Here is a 16,030-nt window from a genome sequence, read left to right as displayed (position 1 = left end):
TAACTGATAATTGTTTTTAGCAAACGCTATGTTGTAGCTTAGCTGCTAGCCTACTTTTAGCTAACTACTGAAGCAGTGTAGGCACTATTTTTAGCTATCTTTGTTAACCATTTATTAGGAATTATTCATCTGTTGACGTTATATTTAGCTCACCTTACCCAATTTATTACAGCTCATTCTCAGTTACTTTAAGCTACCATATTAACTACCTCAATAATTTTTCATGTCAATTATATCTAGCAAACGTTATGTCCCTATTTATCAGTTTTAGCTTAGTTATTAGCCTAACATTACATTTTTATCTATTTGAACAGTGCACTAACTATTTTTAGCTATCTATTTAAACCATATACATTAGGAAACTTTTAGCTATTTCAATCATGTATACATGACATTAAAAGTTAAATTTAGATAACATTAGCTAATTTATTTCAACTGTTATTTACCTATTAATGATTTTTGGCTAACGTTATGTAACCATTTATCAGTTTTGGTGTAGCTTTTAGCCTGTTTTTTAGCTAATGCCAACTATTTGAATGGTGCATTTATTTATTTATTTATTTGCTGTCTATTTCAACCATTTATCAAACTTTAAGCTATTTCGATCACTTATCCATTAACGTCACATTCAGCTAAAGTTACCTAAATAATTTAATTGATTATCAGTTACTTTTGGCTAACATTAGCATATTAACTACTTCAACCATTTAACCAATTCATTTTTAGTTATTATAAATTCTGCCCTTAGCTTATTTTTGGAGCCATATACTTTTTTAAATTTTTTTTTGAGCAAACTACTAATCAGTTATTCTATCTTGACGTAGGGATACATATTTTAATTAAATGGTAATATTATTTTCCAAAAATAAATTATTGATATCATATTTATTGAAATTCACTTCAGTTTGCCCACTCCATGCAGTAGTGTTCATGTTTTGTGTTAATATGTTTAGTGTTCCATTGTAATTTTATAACAAGTTCACAGAGAACCTCATAGCATTTTTATTATCTCTTGTGCCGTGAGTAATATTCCTGTAGAGTTCCTGTGATTTTAATGTAGTCTGTTCTCCTTCTGTATGTGGTGTTTACATAGGAACCTGTACTACAGCTTTGGGTGACAGTGTTACTTGGAAGTGAGTTTATAGTAGTGCAGTGGTTTATCACATTCTGTAATTTTCCTGGAGGGGATGTTCTTGTTGATGACAGCAAGGCTTAACAGACCACAGGAATTTCGTTCTCACAGCAGTAGTAACAGTGTCGTCATTACACTCACTGTCTCTTTCACCTGAGTCATGAAGGAGATCTTGCTCTCCAGGTCCATGTTAGGAAATCTCACCTCTTCCTCTTCTTCTTCCGTCTTCCATCGTTCTGTCCTCTTCCCTCTCTTTCTCATTCAAACAGTGACAGAATACAGGTTGATGCTCCCAAAATCTCTGACAGCTAGTCCCTGTTAGTGTCTGTCTGCCCATTCTGTTTTTCCTGCTGTGAGGAATGAGCCCCTGCGTCTGTTTGGACGGCAGCCTGGAGGGGGACACACAGTGCAGATGCAGACTGGGATTAACTGCACAGGGATTAGGAAAACTTCCCCTGAATAGAAGGAAGTTCAATCGTGTTGTGTAATGACTGGCTGGCTGGAGTTTGTTACTCCAAATCACCTTAAATTTGGAGCGGATGTGAAAAAAAAAAAACACACACACACACACACACACACACACACACACTTAGGATGCAGACCGGTACAGGACTCAATGATCCGAGTCAGCCATGTTGCAGCCACACATTAACCAGAGCTGCTGACGGATCGTTGAACCTGATGCATCAGCAGAAAAGAGGAAAGGGGGAGTGTGTGTGTCAGATGGGGAAGTGATTTGCGGTGAGCATGGAAACGCAGGATGAAGGAGAGGAGGAAGAAGAGATGGTGGCTGTGACTCAGTGATAAACAGATGAGAGTTTTTATGATGAAGCCAACAGAGTAGGGATGAAAGCAGCAGACTGAAATTTTGTTGTTGTCCAAAATTTGCCAGCTGATTGGATGACCAGCCAAAGACACACTCACAGCAATAACAGTGAAAGTAACAGAAATAGCAATTTAAATGTTTGCAGCAGCATTGTGTTCAGGTGCAGCAGCACCTCAGAATAATAAAGCTCAGGACAAGTCCGAGTGTTACTGCAGCGTTCAATGTTTTCTGCGTCAGCATTTCTGAGCTGCATCTGTGCTGACATGATGTGATGTCACAAATCTGACAGTGACCCATCATATTTTGTCTCCTCACACTGAATCACCCCTACATACACTAGCAAGTTTGTGTGTGTATGTATGTGTGACACACTGAAATCCTGTTCTGGGTCTTAATATCCTTCCTTGGTGTGTGACATACCATTTGTTTGTCTCCTAACAGGGATTAATCTGGCCAGTATTAGCTTATGGTGCCGTGTGTGTGTGTGTGTGTGTGTGTGTGTGTGTGTGTGTGTGTGTGCGCGCACGTGCGTGCGTGCGTGCGTGTGTGTGGTTGCAGGCATGTACATGAGGCACTCCTTGGTGTCTTATTACCATCCCCCGGTGTGTATGCTGTGTGTCCCTGTTGCTCACTAGTCAATAATTCAATACCAACAGGACTGTGTTCTTTGTGCATGTGTGTTTGAGTGAGTCTGTGTGTGTGTGTGTGTGTGTGTGTGTGTGTGTGTGTGTGTGTGTGTCTCAGGTAGGCCACACCTCTGCAGGAGGGATCACAGTAAGAAGCAATACTGTGCAAAAGACAGACAAAAAAGAGAGTATGAGTGTGTACTGTTGTCACTTAGAAAATTTCAGTGTGCTGTCACTCAACACAATGCTTGCAAAAGTTTGGATTAACCTCATGTTAAAGGGGCAGTTCTACCCAAAATCAAAAATACAAATTTTTCCTCTTACCTGTAGTACTATTTATCAATCTTGATTTTTTTTTTTTTTTGAGTGTGGAGATATCGGCTGTAGAGATGTGTGCCTTCTGTCCAGTATAATGGAACTAGAAGGCACTTGGCTTTTGGTGCTCTAAGCACCAAAAAATGCATTTGAGAAACTCAACAGTAATGTCCCTTTCCAGAAATCATGACCCAGTTCCATAGACCCTTTTTGTGAGCAGTTTCGTGCAGGAACTAAGGGTGTGCCGTGTCATATCATTCATACTGCTACTATTGGTATATTTTTAATATGATAAGGAAAATTGATATTGTGATAATGGCAATATTTTGACTTGTTGACATAACGACATCATACTGTTTTGCATGGCAACAAAAAGCATGGCTGAAAGTGAAATTGCTTATGGCTCCATGTTGGAAAAGCAAAAAATATAAATTGCTATATAAAGATTAAAGTTTACATTTTTTTTCTTGACAAGTGTAGATATGTAATTTGTGGTGGTAGTTTATTTTGTTGTATATATAAAACTATAAACCAAACTACACCCAGCAACCATATCGCGGCACAGAAGGAAGTGTGCATCTATTCATGGACAAGAGGTTCATGCTTGTGACAGCAGGAGATATAAACATTAATGGCGATGAAACGTTAGCCAGCTCAGTGGTGCTAGGTGGGCTAGCAGTACATGCAAACTTCTCCTGTGCAGTGATTCGGTTGGCAGGTGTAATTAATTCAGAAGAAAATAGTTCCCAGATGAAAATGTTTACAACAAGGTCTGTGGATTACCTTGAGTAACCAGGTCATGATATCTGGAAAGAGACATTGCTATTGAGTTTTTCAAATGTACTTTAAGAAGTCTAGGACTTTAGTGGACACGGTGACACAGTCTTTCCAAGCAGCTCTACAGAAAGACAAAGTGCAAAGTGTGTGTGACTGAGATAGAGACATAAAGTAAAGAGGTGGCAGTGATGGTGGTGCATTGTGGGAACGTCAGTGTGCCATCTAGGGCACGCTGCCCTTAATTGATGCTCCACTTCCCTGCTGCTGGCACTGTTCTCTCCACTGTTTCTGGGACTGCAGAGCCCCCCCCCCCCCCCCCCCCACCCCCCCCCCCCCCCCCCCCCCGAAAAGATAGGCTAGTTCCTGATACACACACACACACACTCTCTCTCTCTTTATGTCTCCCTATATCTCCCTCTCTATATCTAACGCTCTGTTATACACCTTCCTGTGTGTTTGTGTGTGTGTGTCCCTGTGTTAAACTCCAACAAGGTTTTCTTTGTTTTTTTTCTTCCTTTGTTTAGTGAAGGCATGAAGCAGATTTTAAAGTTTCCACTCTTTTCTATCTGTTATAAATAGCTTCTTATAAATAGAACAAAAGATGATTGTTTGCTACGTGACAACTTCATCTGTGGACTGCTAGCCCACATTTTTAACAGTGTGTGTGCCTGTTAGATGCACTTACATTTGTGTGTGTGTTTCTAAGTTTGTGCACGCGTGCACACATTCTCAAACACAAGTTTTACCACATTGGAGTGAAATTTGAATACTTCCAGGATGTCAGCAGGCCTGTCCTCTGTTCATCAATCCATCTGTTTCGATCCTCTTCTCTTTTCTTCCATTTTTCGTTCCGTTGAGTCCTCAGGCTGTGATTGGTTGTTGTGTGTTGTTGCTGATGACTGTGTTGGGTTAATGACGCAGCTGTTGTTGTTGATGGCATTGGTAATGTCATCAGTCATTATGTTGGATTACTGAAGGGGCTGAAATGATCAGTTTTGTTTGTTACTGTGATTAGCTGATGACGTTGTTAGCATTGTTTATTTTGCTGATGTACGTCACAATCACATTATTGTCCATACTAGCTTTTGTCAACGAAAATAACAAGATACCAACAAGGTATTGATGACGTGGTTTGTGATTTTGATGGATAGCGAATTGTGTTGTTTTTTGGCATTATTAGTGTTTGGACAGTGACCTCGATGATACTTGTGTTGTTATTCTGTTGTCTATATACATTGAAAATGATATTAATTTGTTTTTGTTGTTCATTCTGTTTGTGATGTTCATGTCAACCAAAAAGATTTGGATTTTTAAGAAAATAATATGAAATCAAGGTCCACTTAATGTTTTTTCCTAGCGGCTTTCAATCTCATGTCACAGTCTTCATCAGTGGGCAGAGATGACTCAGTTGTTACGGAAACAGTCATTGAACTTGTATCACGTGATAACAGGGGATCATTTGCTGTTAACAACAACTGAGCTTCTCTGTGGCAACTGGGCAAATGACATCCACTGCTGATGAATGTGAGATGCAGTTGAAAGCTCTGAGGGATAAAAGCTTGTAAGTTTAACTTGAGTTAAGATTGTTTTGCTATACTACCACCTTCGAGGGCAGGAATGAACTTTTTCATTGGGTCTTAGTTTCCTTTCTATCAGTTGAAATTAAATTGTACTCACAAAACTAACTGGCTGACACTGCAATATTGCTAAAACAAAGTCTGGTGCAGAAAGAAATGTGATCAGTTAGTAGAGTTGGGTGATATGATGGTATATACTTTGTGAAAGTAGAAAAGTATCCACTAGTGTAGATTTGGCGTCACGGTTTCTACCGTGGGAGGTATTCAGGGCAAGTTATATAGCAAATTAGGGCTGGAGTCTTGTATGATCTTGTAAATCCAGCTGCTTCGCAAGGTAATACAATTTGGGCATGGTGGAGAGGAGTAAAGTTGTAAATACAGAAACCTGTAACACTTGAAATTATGTTCCTTTAAAATGTTTATTTTGAAATAGTTTTACTGTGTGGAATCTTTTGTTTTTAACTCTAGTGTCTCATTTGAGGCAGTTGGTTTTTTCTGCCTCCAAGCTGGTGATAACGGTGGCCAGAGGCTTTGTTTTCTGGGTTGTCCGTCCGTACATTCGTCCCTGTTCTTGTGTACATAATATCTCAAGAATACCTTGAGGGAAATGCCTCAAATTTGGCACAAACATCCACTTGGACTCAACAACAAATAGATTAGAATTTGGTGATCAAGTCTAGATTGTATTCCAGTTCCAAATAAAAGAAGAAAAAATTAAGTATGGTATGCTTAATTTAATTAATTTTTACAATGACTGTATTCAGATAAATACTGTTATCATGATGTAAAATTACATACACTGAGACAGAAGATTTGGGCCATATTGCTCGCTACTTGCAGACAGACCAGATCAGATACCTTAAAGTGAATACACCCAGAATCTCTCTTTGCAGGGCTGTGTTGAGGCAAACTCTTTGCGTTTTCAGAACTTTAATTATTGCTGTTGCTGTTATTGTGGCTTTGTTGATGACTCTGTGGGTGATGGTTTTGTTATTTATCACTGTTGACGTTGATACTTTAGTCTGTCTTCTAGTTATAGAGGAGTGGAGGATCAACAGAGATAAATACTGAATATGCTGATCTCAGTTTGGCATCTCAGTGCTACTAAATTTGAGCTACAGTCATGTTACACACCCCGCCCACACACGCACGCACACACACACACACACACACACACACACACACACACACTTAAGCAGGACATTTAAAAGCAGCAGAGGGGAAAAGTCACTTTTTCCACTTTATACTTTCAGCAATTAAAACACTTGCTTTTGCCAGCTGTCAGGACTTTCCTCATCACTAAATGCATTTAATGTGAAATTGTGTGTGTGTGTGTGTGTGTGTGTGTGTGTGGAGGGGGTGGGGTACCATCCCTCTCTCTGCACAGATTGACACGTGTATCCAGACCTCTGAGTATTAATGATCATAAACTTTAGTCCATTATCGGATCAGCACTCTATTTTAAGCCTCTCGGCGACCACATCCAGCTTATAATGGCCCTGAGCTGAAAGCCTGTTGTCTCCGTGCTGCTCTGTCCGACAGCTGTGTGCATGCTGGCGTGTTGCTGTCCATGTATGTAAACACAGTCACCATCTTCAAGAAGAAGTACGGAGACAGTTTGTGTAAGAAAACTAATAAAAATGTTTTTTTTAATCACCAAAAAATTGTACTTTTTTTGAGCTACCTCATTCTGTACTATTAGTTGTAAAAAGAGATAAAATTTATGAAGCTTCCATAACATTTCATGCTCTTTTTGTCTGGTGCAACTTGTCCAGATGTCCCACTGTGACTTCTTTTTTTTTATCAGTTTGTTAAGTGACAGCTATTTCAAGAAACACAGGTGAAGATAGAGATGTGCGGAGAGCACATACGCCCACAAAATACATTTTCCATCCTTAATAAAATCCGCAGGCACAGATGAGGTACATGAACTATGCAGGGAGACAGAATGAATGCAGGTGCTTTTGGGCAGCTGAGGAAACAGCACACTCAATTGTAATGCGTCAGATTGTTTCTCCTGCCTGCAGGATTTGGTTTCAGGCCTGTTTCGCAATCCTAAAGGGTCTCGACAACAACATCTGCTGTTCGAGAGGGGAATCAGGGCCACAGCCTGCTGGGGGACAAATGTTGCTTGTTCTAATGAAGTTTGAAGTCGTTGGGGCGTCCATATTTTGGTGATCAAGGACGACAGGGTGCCGGGGGTCGACAGAGTTTTAGGGGACGTGAGCAGTGTTGCTAACCGTCCTCCTGCAGGCCATTGGCCTCACAAGACATCATTACAAGTCAACAGAAGCTATTATTTGGTACATTTGTTACAGCTCTGCTCTCTGCAGAGAGGAGCCACACTGTGTATGAATAAGTGTTTTTTGTATTGTCCTCAAGATACCATGAAAGCCCCATTAAAACTCAGTGTCAAATCTTAAGTATTTCTCACATAAACAACCTACAATTGTCATATCAATCCAACTAAGCCCTGCCTATTAAAACAGCACAGACAAAACAACACAGACAGATGTGAAAGTTTTAACTGTTCTTGGAAAGTGTATGTTCATGTAGGCTAACGGAAAAAAAAACCTTTCCCAGGGTGCAAGAGGAGGTTAGGAGGAACACAGGACTGCAGCCCTAAATGACAACTAAGTGAAGTATAGACTCACAGCATTGTACTTTATTACATGTCTGTTTTCATACAAACATTTACCTGATGGTGCTGCAGATGACCTTCTGAGATCTACTTGCCAAACGAAAAATCTACCCACCTTTGGGTGAATTTTGGGCCCCGGCTGCCTAGTTTGTCAGGTGGATGACAGTTCACGAGCGGCAATCAACATGTTTGACAGCTGTCTTAGAGAATCCTCAGCTCTGATTGGTTGTTCTCGATCACATGCAGTAAGGACTTTAGAGGCAATACAAAGAGGCAATGAAATATGATTTGTTTCAAAGATCACCTGACTCATGTACAACTGTGTGAATATAGTGGCAGTTCCAGCAGTTATGACAAAAAACATTATTTCTATAAGAGTTAACAATTACAGCTTTAATGCAGAGCATTTAAACATTCTTGTTGCTGGGTTTGAAACATGACCACTGTTTATTAGCTGATTTTCAGAAATGCATTTGCTAGGTAATCTGAGGATTCACACTGAGGTCATGTCCTCTGTGTTGTTTCTGGGAAATGAGGAGATTTAGTGGCCTGAGCGCACCCCGGCTGTGTGAAGAAACAACATTTAGACCCTAATGAATTTGTAGTAAGTATAACTGAAGAGTTGAAAGAATACGTTTGGAAAAGGATGTTTTATGTACTAGCATTAATGTTGGTGGCTTAAAAAAGTATTTTGTGGGTTGTGTTGTGCTGAGGGAAATTAGACTCATCATGACCTCAGCATTTCTTAAATCCTGGCTTGGCAAAAGAAAAGGGAAAGCAGTTAGGGACAAGCCTGTTGAACCAGCCGGGTACACATGTAAAAAAAAAAAAAAAAACCCGTCCTATAAGCAAGGCACCAAAATAATGACTGTGTAACCTTCGGCTGGATTTTGAAATGTGACTGTGAAGCAGAGCTTCACTGAAACAGAGCAGAGCCTGTTTCCCGGATAAATCAAGATTAAATATTTCAGTAACTGTTGCGGTCACTCTCTGGGAAACGCTCTCATAATGCATCTTGTGTTGGAATTACTTTGGTTTTAGTTTCACCACAAGCTTCCGTCCACTCCCACAGAGCAGCCAAACAACCCTCAGTCTGCAAACCATAACAGTGATTAGCTTAAGTGTCACACTATATAACACATCTGGGCTTCTGGTCGATGGCTAATTCATGCTCAGATTTCCCATAATTCATTTCATCACAGCAGAGGCACAGCTTCATATTCCAACCACACAAAATGCTGGAAGCCGTGAGTAGATTGATATCCGCAGAGTTTATTTATTTGAAAACGCGCAAGGTCACTATTGTTAATGCTTTCTTAGGAGAGCTTCAACAGTAAACTCAATGGCTGTGATAGCAGGCGACTGCTGACAGATTTTCATCCTCTACCTGAACAGAAAGGCAAGTCAGAAAGCAGCTTAGCATATTTTCCCTTGAGGCACGGCTGCTTCTGACAGTGGCAGTGCAAAATATTACAAAATACTAGAGCAGAGGAGGAGGAAGAAGACGGAGAAGAAAAAGAGATAACTGAGTGGAAATAAGGAATTGTAATGAAAAGCAATGAGGGAGGGGAATGGAAGCACATATAAGCATTAGGGGGTGGCCTCAGGGGCCCCTACGGGTGTCCTGTTCCACCGCTAAAGGATAAATATGTTGGAAGTGATTCTTCAATCAGCCTTCTTTTCCTTCCACCATCTGTTGTCTCCAGAAACTCTAAAAGAACAGCACTCTCATCTTGTTTTGTGCCTTCAGATTTCCCTCCAAACACAAACTGACGATTTTGATCATAATGAATTAATGGTGAACCGCCGCAGCGTTTGGCTCACATGAGAAACGGCTGCCCAGTTTGGGGAGAGGATGTGGGGCACTGTTCAGAATCCAGAGTGAATCATCAAGCAGACTGTCTCAGTCTGGGTCTGTGTGCGCGCTCTCTCTGCGAGGCTTTGTCCTCCGCAGGAACACAGAGATCTGAGCCTCCCTCTCTTTCAGCTCGTCTCCTGTTGAGACTGCAGTGAGCCAGAGAACAGGTTGCACAGCTGCGGCTGTTTCAGAGCAGAAAACTTTGCAAAAAGAGATAGATTCATCCCAGATGTTGTGGTGAATGAAAATTTGTGTTTCTTTTGACCTCTAGTGATCACCGTAATGCTTTTAGCCACATTAACAGAATTGTATCTCCAGGAAGCTTTTATCAGTTGGTTGTTTTCAACCATGATCTATGCGAGGGTTCCCTGGTAGATGAGATTTTCACTGCTATCAGTTAACAGATGTGGGTACATGTTTGATTGTACCGTATATGCGCCACTGTGTCTTGTGATTGTTTTGTTCTTTTAAACTTTAGATGAACTCACCATGCAGATGCAGTGTTCTTACAAGTATGATATATGCTCCTGACCCAGCACTAGAAGAAACAAAAACAGTGCCAAATTCAAAATGAACTGTTCGTTTCTCAATGATACCCAGAGGTCTTTGTGGAAAGTTTATCAAACCATTTCCAGAATGCTGGTTTTACAGCTCAGCATCAGTTAACCCCTTGAAACCTGAGCAAATTGACTTAACCACGTTCAAAAATATGGGAGGAAGGCAATGAGCAAATTCACAAGAAATTGCGGAAAATTAGCACGGAATTAGAAAAAAATTGCCAAAAAATTAACACACAAAAAAAGAAAAGAAAAGTAGAAAAAACATAATAATAATAACAATAATAATAATAATAATAATAACACACCATTGCGTTTTCAAACGCAATTGTAATTAACTTTAAATATGTAATTATAATTCTAGAAAAACATCTTTTTTTAAAATAATTATTTTGTGGTATTTTTTTTCTTTTTTTTTTCTCTCTCACTCTCTCTCTCTCTCTTTAAAATTATCAGTTCATTCCTTGTCAGCTTTTCTAAATCTCTTGTAGTTTACGGGACATCTCTTGTCAGCTTGCTTGTTGCCTTTTTAGCCATATTTCAAAAGAAATCAATTTTTTTTTTCTAAGTTTTAAATGCTTGTGAAAGACGACTTAACATAACACGAGAAACTGATGTTGATCCGGGTTTCAGAGGGTTAAGGGCACCACCACTGTATTTGTTGTTAGCTGTAATCTGATCTTGATACAGTGCATCACAGTCGTAAATGTCTGTTCAAGGGACCTGGAACATTTCCGTCACAAAGGCGTTTAGAAAATGTGTCACGGAGAAAAAGTAGTTCACCTTGGGGAAAGCATGTCCTATAGGCAACTCATTAAAGAAAAAAATTAAATGTTAGGCAGGTGTAAAATAACAATAGAACAAAGGTGACTGATCAGGTTTGGGGTGATTTTCATCATAGTCAATGTAACTCATGTTCAGTCAAAGATGCTGCAGAATCTTCCTCCTCATGGCCTAAAGTGTCCTGGGAACCAGAATAATCTGCGAGCTCATGTTTTATTTGCTCATACAGATGCATCTGGTCCCCCCTGCTGTTCAGACAGACTTCCAGCCAACCTGTTCCGCTTCTGGCCAATCTGTTTATTGTATATGAGATGTGTTTCAGATGATTTCAGCCTTACAACTTATAGAGTCTTTGCACCTCATGTAAATTACATGATGACATATTTTTTGTCTTTCACGCCTTTGCATCGGGGACTCTATGGCGAGCATGAACCTAGCGCCACTGAGGCATTTTAAAAAACAACCGAGATCACAGCAGCTGATTTGGAACTTTCTATTTAAATGCTATTCAAAATCCTGATAGCAAAAACGGAAACACGTACAGACATATTGGTGCTACATCGCAGCTCGTTTCTGCTGTAATCAGTTTAAATTTGTCCCTCGCTCAGCACCACATCACACGTTTTGTTGAGCTCATCGGTTGTAGACTGACAGATTTGCACATTTTTGTGTACAGCTGTAGATAACACTCCTTGGAAATCGAAAATTAACGAAGAGGTTTAGACGAATTTGCATTTGCAGTTTGGTCTGGCACTCTCAGACCAGGCCTAGAGTGCCTTTTAGCAACATTATGCTCATTTATTAATTAACTTGCTGAGGCGACAGATGAGGGCAGCCTAATTCAATGTGGATGCTTTTCAGCTTCTAAACTATTGTATTCTGATATTAGGTATAACACCACTTCTGTCCACTTCCTGCAGGATGGGTTTGAAGTGCTGAGTTGTAATCAGCCTGCAGTTAGCATCACTCTTTCTTGGGTCGTAATCTGGTAAAATTCATCATTCTATAAAAATTATTCATGTAATAATATAGTAAAATTAAAGTAAAGTTACCGTGGCTATAAGTCTAATGTTGTGTTCGCACTATAAGCAGCAACGTAACGGTGTGAAATGATAAATTATTGCTGAATCGCTACTGAAATGTTCCTCAAGAGCTCATTAACGTAGTTATAACGCCACAGGCTTGTGTCTCTGCTACATGCCACAAAGCAACGCTGTGGTTAATGATTCACCACATCATTGGTCAGCTCAACTTTTATTTGTCGTTTGTCAGTGTGTATTTTGATATCACTGGGTTCCACAGAAAATGACTTGTAGCCTGTTTCTCAAAGTATGAACACAGCTGAACACTTGACATTTTGCGCAGGTCATTCCTGTAATGAGCACCAACGTCCAAGAATCTTTGTCACCATCAGTTTATCTGTAATTTTATACTAGTTTAAATACAGCTGTAGGCTGTCTAGCCTTGACGTGTGATCAGTGAGATCTAGGTGGTAATTGTGACCAGTGGACAAGACATTTTTATTTCTGTAGTTAGTTTTATGTAGTGTCATTTTTATTCGCTAATAACTCACCTGCTCCTTGTCTTCGTTTAATGTTTTATTTAAATAGAATAATCTTTGTGGGGCCTTATCCTATAGCTATCTGATTGCTGAGATTAATTATAGTGTAACAGCGTGTACCCAAATAATATTTGGCAGGCATGCAGAAGGTTGCCATGGTAACAACTTGCTGTTGCCCATCAGATTGTGAATGATTGGTGCCGTTAATGGAAACAGCGCTGCAGCAGCTCCACTGCTGGCCAGAATGCACTCCGTCTTCTGGACAGGTAATTTGGGGAGGAATGAACTCACGCAAAGAAACACACTCTCTCACACACACACACACACACACACACACACACACACACACACACAGATGAGCCAAGTCACAAAAAACAAAAGATACACAGTATCTGAAAATGTCAGAGAATCTCTCTCTCTCTCTCTCTCTTTTTTTCACACACACACACACACACACACACACATACACATACACACATATACGGGCCAAAGCACAGCATATTTATGTAAATCCAGTTTTTGTTTAAAACTTACCAAAACTAACACACATACACAGTGTTACTATAAAATGACACGTACACACTTTCTGCTCTGGTAGGCATTACACTTCTCAAGAGTGACACACACACACACAAGCGCACACACACTCATCGGCACCTTAGGGGCTTTTTCTGTATTATAGCAGACCTACTTTCACAGAGTCCCACTACTGTACTTAGATGAGTGTGTGTGTGTATGTGTGTGTGTGTGTTTATCTAGCGCAGCTTGGCCCAGATACACTCAAGTTGTCCTTGAGCAGAGCACAATGTTGCGCACAAAAACAAACGCTGAAGTGCCAAAGTTTTGAAATGAGTTGTAACAAGTTTTAAGGAGAGAGATTGAGGCTGTGTTGCAGCTTTACCATTTTGTCACACCCAGCTGTGTGTGTGTGTGTGTGTGTGTGTGTGTGTGTGTGAGAAAAAATGTCCTATGCGTCATCAGTGTAGTCAGAGCAGCGCTGTCTAGCTTTCAGTTATTTGTCTGAATGCCACTTAAGCGCACACACTCACACACAGTGCATATAGTCACAGCTCTGAAGCAGATGTGTGTTTCATCATTTAATTTGTATGTTGGTGTGATGACATCAATGTGACATAATAGTCAGTCATTCACATTTTGTGTGTAGGAGGGGAAAACATTTGTACTTTGAATGATGCTCACTGGATTTCCAAAAACATAATTGTAGAAATGACCCTGATTGATTGAAAGAGGTTTTATTGTCATTCGGGAGCAAATACAAATGACAGCTTATAGTTCAGCGCAGACTGTTTCTTTTCTGCCCCTCAGACATCACTGGTCAGGTTTGGGATTTATGCATATAAACAGCTGCAGTAACGTTGTTTTCTAAACGTTATATAAAGGAAGAGAACAGCTAAACTCTGTATCTTCTTGATGGGCAATTAGAGAAGCCTGATTTTTGCGGCTAGATTTTTCTTGGAGTATGCAGATTTATGGCACTATATCTGTAACCACACAGAGCTGGACTTTAGTTTACAGTATATGCAACATCCCTGGTGCGATTGCACGGGAAAATCAACTGTTGCATGTCATATTCTTCTTATGTCCTTGTGTTTCCTGTCTGTCCCTCAACTGTCGCTACAGTAACATTAAAGGCAAAAGGAGAGGCAAAAAAATCTCTACGAGATGAAAGATCATTGCAATGTTCGACTAAAACTAAAACTCAGTTAAAAAAATAACAACTAAAAGTCTCAAAAATTCTGAATATTTGTAACATTCACTATTATTATTCTTATTATTATAGACTGATTTACCCTGTAACAGAAAACTGTGCTCTCAATGCTCACAGCCCTCTAATGGCACAGAAACACCAAACTTGCATCAAAGAACTGGTGGCAACGAAGGCTGACTGTTGCATGGCCTCATGTTGCCTGTGTCTTGGCCAGAAAGTTGCACCTGAACACATCGCAGAAACTACAGCCAAAGGCCAACAAGCACGTTTGTCTGTGCCTGCGTGAGAAGACATAACTCTCCATAGCAGCAGGTAGATTAGATTATTATTATTAGATTATTACAGTAGATTATAATTGTCATTAAAAAAGGGAAAACTAGAAGATAGACAGGCAAGATCTAAAATGCTACTTTGCCTGTTAGTACCAGCTAGTACTTTAACAGCACAACCTCACGTTAAAAGAACAAATTCTATATTCACTGTATTCACTGTATTAAATAACACAATCACAAACCATTTCTGCCAAATGGCTAAAAATATACTCTTACCTCATATCATAAGTTTGTTTGGATCCCACGCCCTCTTGACTTAAGCCGTTAGTTTACTTTACTCATTCTGTTTTCCTTCTCGTGTACTGAGCCGAACTGCCAATCAGATGCCGATTTGAAATACTAAAAAAAATGCTGACTTGTGCCAATTGTGCAAAATACACCACCGCCAAGACAAGAGTTTTTTCAAAACATGAAAAAAGGCAATGAGAAACTTAGGAAGAAATTACCCAAAAATTACCCCCCAAAAAAACTGTAAAAAAGTACAAGTAAAAAAATTTAAACAAGAAAAAAAAGAAAGAGGAAATGTAAACAAACAAGGAAATTACCTGAAAAAAGTGATTAAAAATAATTATATTTCTCTAAAATAATTTTAAATATATAAGTAGAATAATTGAAAATATAGTTTTTATTACAAGTGTGACAAGGTGTCAGCTGCAGCCTGGAGTCGTATGGTTTCAACATGAGGTCAGCCGTGGAAGATGAAAAGCTAGCTGGCATGATCAGTGATGATGAAAAGCACAGCTTTAAAAAAAAATATTTTTCCATTCCATTACTTTCTTGCAATTTGTGAAACGTTTCTTGTCAAATTGCTCTTTGCCTTTTTTCCCTGTGTTTTCAAAAGGAAAGCACACTAATTTGCTCCGGGTTAGAAAGTTTAAATACTTGTCGAGGCGTCAGAACGTAGCACAAGAAAAGTAATGTCAATCCAGCATTCAAAGGGATAAAGGAATAGTTTTGTATTTTTTTAAATACATTTATTGTCTCTTTAACCTTGTTAGATTCATAACTCTGCCTCATGTCTGCATGCTAAAAATTGAGCCAAAGCCAGGCTTAGCTTAGTTTAAAGATGGGAAACAGGAGGAAATAGCTAACCTAGCTCTGTACATTGGTAACAAAATCCACTTAGCAGCACCTCTAAAACAAAAAATATGAACCAACATGTATTGTGTCTTTTTATCCTGTATAAAAATCAAAGTGTAAAGAGTGTGTTGGACGATTTCTTAGCAGGGTATAGTGCCTTCCTGGTTTCTTAACTGGTAAGGGGTAAGGGTTTTAAGATTTATAAAATTCATAAAAAAATAATTAGGCACATAACC

The 16,030-nt window shown here is 39.4% G+C and overlaps 1 protein-coding gene across 1 annotated transcript in view; it reads left to right on the top strand.

The window, feature by feature from the left end:
* Nucleotides 1–16,030, top strand: part of camk1da (calcium/calmodulin-dependent protein kinase 1Da) — a 59,458-nt gene that overhangs the window by 1,261 nt on the left and 42,167 nt on the right.

Source organism: Plectropomus leopardus, chromosome 22, assembly GCF_008729295.1.
Source record: "Plectropomus leopardus isolate mb chromosome 22, YSFRI_Pleo_2.0, whole genome shotgun sequence".
Classification (NCBI taxonomy): Eukaryota; Metazoa; Chordata; class Actinopteri; order Perciformes; family Serranidae; genus Plectropomus; species Plectropomus leopardus.
Note: the sequence above shows the minus strand (reverse complement) of the source record. Positions and strands in the feature narration are given on the sequence as shown.